The following is a 3,869-nucleotide window of genomic DNA, read 5'->3' as shown; positions in this document are numbered from 1 at the left end:
CACCCACAGCTCTCTCCCTCCCTCCCTTGCTCCCTCCCTCGCTCCTTCCCTCGATCCCTCCCTCCCTCCCTCCCTCCCTCCCTCCCTCCCTCCCTCCCTCCTTACCTCCCGCTCACTCTCTCCCTTTTTTTTTAAAGTATGGTAGGTAGTTCTTTCTTTCCTATTGTTGATCCCATGTCTCTAAAGGTCTTGTGGGATTCAGCAATGACTCCACTAGGGCCTGTACCTTTTTTTTTTTTAAGTCTACAGCACCCGGTATTCCCAGGTAGTCTCCCATCTAAATACTAACCAGGCCTCACCCTGCTTAGCTTCAGAGATCAGATGAGATGGGGTACGTTCAGGGTGGTATGGCCGTGGACAACCTGTACCTTTTTTATTTGGGAGTTTTTATTACTGCTTTAGTCTCATTACTTGTTACAGATCTGCTGAACTCGTTTGTCTTCAGGGCTGGGGAGACAGCTCAGCAGTCGAAAGCCTTTGCTTTAAAATCATGACAACTCGAATCCAGACCCCAGCACCTACATACAAACCTGGCATCCAGCACACATCTGTAACCGTAGCTTTTAGGTAAACAGAGATAGGAGGGTCTGTGGGGCTTCCTAATTTCCTGTTTACCTGAGAAAATGCAAGCCCTATGTTGAGGGAGAAAACACATCTCAAAAAATGGGTGGAGAGTGATGAAGGCAGGCACCATACCCTCCATTGGCCTCTACAAATACACTTAAACATACGTGCACATACACTCAAACATACATGCAATACACTCAAACATACATATGCATACACTTAAACATACATGCAATATACTCAAACATACATATGCATACACTTAAACATATATGTGCATTAATTAAACATACATGCACATGTACATACACTCAAACATACATGCAATACACTCAAACATATACATACATAAACATATCTAGACAAATAAAATAATATTTTTAATTTTAATATTATATTTCTTTGTGTGGGTGCATGAATGTGGGAGCCTGCATGTGGAGATAGGTGACACCTTGTGGAAGGAAATTGGTTCTCTCTATCACATGGGTCTTGGGGACTCGATACATGTCATCGAACTTGGCAGCAAGTGCCTTTACCTGCTGAACCATCTTGCCAGCCCAGTAGACAAATTTTTATTTCATTTAAAAAGTATTTACTGGGGACTGAAGAGATAGATGGCTCAGAGGTTAAAAGCACTGGCTGCTCTTCCAGAGGTCCTGAGTTCAATTCCCAGCAATCACATGGTGGCTCAGAACCATCTGTAATGGGATCTGATGTCCTCTTCTGGTGTGTCTGAAAACAGCGACAGTGTACTCACATAAATCTTTCTTTAAAAAGTATTTACTTGGGGTTGGGGATTTAGCTCAGTGGTAGAGCGCTTGCCTAGGAAGCGCAAGGCCCTGGGTTCAGTCCCCAGCCCCGAAAAAAAAAAAGAAAAAGAAAAAAAAAAAAGAAGAGCTTGTTAAAAAAAAAAAGTATTTACTTACTTTGTATGTGTATGTGTGTGTGTGCCTGGGTGTATGTCTGTGCACCACATGTGTGCAGAAGCCCAAGGAGGTCAGAAGAGGGCATGGGATCCTTTGAAACTGGAGTTACAGGCAGTCTGTGAGCCACCTTGTGGGCTCTAAGAGGCGAGCCTGGGTCTAGGTCAGTAGGTCTAGGTCTAGCAAGAGCAATAATTGCTTATCTGGGTATGGGGCAGACACCTTTCTAATCCCAACGCTCAGGAGGCAGAGATTTGAGGCCAGCCTGGTTTAAAGAGCGAGTTCCAGAACAGCCAAAGTTACACAAAGAAACCCTGTCTCAAACAAAACAAAATAAAACACAAAGAAGAAACTGTCTTATCTTGGTTTAATTTTGAAAAGTATGTGCACCTAGACATTTTTTACATTTTCTTTGGAGCTTTCTGAGCTAATGGGAAAGGAGGTTTTTTAGTACGTCATTATAATTAGTCATGAGCTAATCCCTGGGTGCAGGCCTGGCTCCAGGTATGGGCCCATGCTCAGTATCAAACAGCTTACAACTCTCTCTCTCTTTGTTTTTTTTTTAATATTTATTTACTTATTATGTATACATCATACAGCTTTCTGCCTGCATGCATGCCTGCAGGCCAGAAAAGGGCATCGGATCTCAATGCAGTTGGTTGTGAGCCTCTGTTTTGTTGCTGGGATTTGAACTCAGGAACTCTAGAAGAGCAGTCAGTGCTCTTAACCTCTGAGCCATCTCTCCAGCACCCCCCATCCCCCCCTTTTGTTGTTGTTTTTGAGACAGGGTTTCTCTATGTAACAGCTCCTGGCTATCCTGGAACTCCCTTTATGGACTAGGCTAGCCTCCAACTTGTGGACATCCCCCTGCCTCTGTCTCCTACGTGCTGGGTTTAAAGGCCTTCACCACCACCGTCTGGCCTCAGCTTATAACTGTCTAAATGTCCTTGCCGCCATGTGTTATAGCAGGTCCTTTTACACCTTGAGCCTTACCATCTCCTTTTAGTCAGCTTGGCTAACGGTTTCTCAGGCATGCCTACTTCCTCTAAGGAGCAACTAACTGTCTTTTATTCATTCATTATGTATGTATATATATATATATATATATATTTTCATTTTCATGTTGTTAATTTTTGGCCTATTGTAATTAGTCTAGCATTGGCTTGGTTTCCAAGGCCCTAAGGTGTGTACCACCATTTATTTGACTGGTCTCTTAATTCTTCAACGCAGACAACTATTACCACAAACACCTCTCTTCCTACTAAGTTCACTGTAACTCAAGTTTGAGGCTATTGTAGTTTCATTTTCCTCCACTTTCAGGGACTTCTTGAGTTCCTTCTGGACTTTTTCAGTAGTCCATGCTCACTCAGTAGTGTGCTGTTTAACCCCACGAGCCTGTGCTCTAGGGTCTTGTGTTGGTTTGGTGTCTATGATGGTCAGACAATGCATTTCAATTGCTTGTAGCCTAACAGTAGTTTATTTTAGAGAAAGTTCCAGGGGCGACTGAGAAGAATGTATTCTCTGCAGTTATTTGGCTGGAATGTTCTGTAGATGTCTGCTAGCTCAACACTTCAGTCGATCTAGTCTTTGTTGAAATGGTGACAGATTTTGAGACTGGTTCCCCCTTTGACTGCCCTGAGGCGAAATCCATTTCTCTATAGCACCAGGCAGCCTGTGACTGGATCCACATTTTAGACTGCCTTGAATGCCAAGCTTTAGGGTTTGGGTCTGAAGTCAGCCAGTCACTTACTACACAGTGGTCACAGGTACAAGAGTCCGTGTGGAGTCTCCAGTGGAAGGGTGGCATAGGAGGTAAAGGTAGGAAAAGCCAAGATTGCAAGGAACACTGGTTTGTGGCAGGTCAAGAAGGTGATGAGATGGGAGGCCTGGGAAGTTGGAACCCAGGAAGTGGCGGAGTGGCGGGCAGGAAAAGATATGAGGGCGCACAAATGAACCCTGCGATGGCGATGTCTGGAAGCCCAGCCCGGGGGCAACCTGTGGTAGGAGCCTACACAGCAAGTGCCTGCCTACAAACAAGCAAACAAACAAACAAAGAACTATCTTCTCTTGGAAGAAAGGCCACCAGCCTCCTTAGGAAAAGTAACCATGGTAACTCCCCAAGATGCGGAGCTGTAATGAGACCCTGGGCCCCTGAACCCAATAACCTGAGCACTGGCTTCAACCTTCCTGTTGAGTGACCTCAGCCAAGCCAAGAATCAAACCTTATAGCCAGGAGACCGAACCACTTCCACCTCCGGCTGACTCACGGAAGGCCTCAGCGGGTGGCTCCTAAATCTCAGGGGTGGCAGCAAGGGTAGGCAGAGGACTGCAGCGCCCGTTCCTCCCTCCCGCGAAAATGTCCAGGATCCCGCCCAGGGA

The 3,869-nt window shown here is 45.4% G+C and overlaps 1 pseudogene; it reads right to left on the bottom strand.

Moving 5' to 3' along the window:
• Nucleotides 1-240: 240 nt before the first annotated feature.
• Nucleotides 241-359, bottom strand: LOC120100328 (5S ribosomal RNA; annotated as a pseudogene).
• Between the last annotated feature and the right edge of the window lie 3,510 nt (nt 360-3,869).

Source organism: Rattus norvegicus, chromosome 1 (genome assembly GCF_021556685.1).
Source record: "Rattus norvegicus strain SHRSP/BbbUtx chromosome 1, alternate assembly SHRSP_T2T, whole genome shotgun sequence".
In the NCBI taxonomy this organism is placed as follows: Eukaryota; Metazoa; Chordata; class Mammalia; order Rodentia; family Muridae; genus Rattus; species Rattus norvegicus.
Note: the sequence above shows the minus strand (reverse complement) of the source record. Positions and strands in the feature narration are given on the sequence as shown.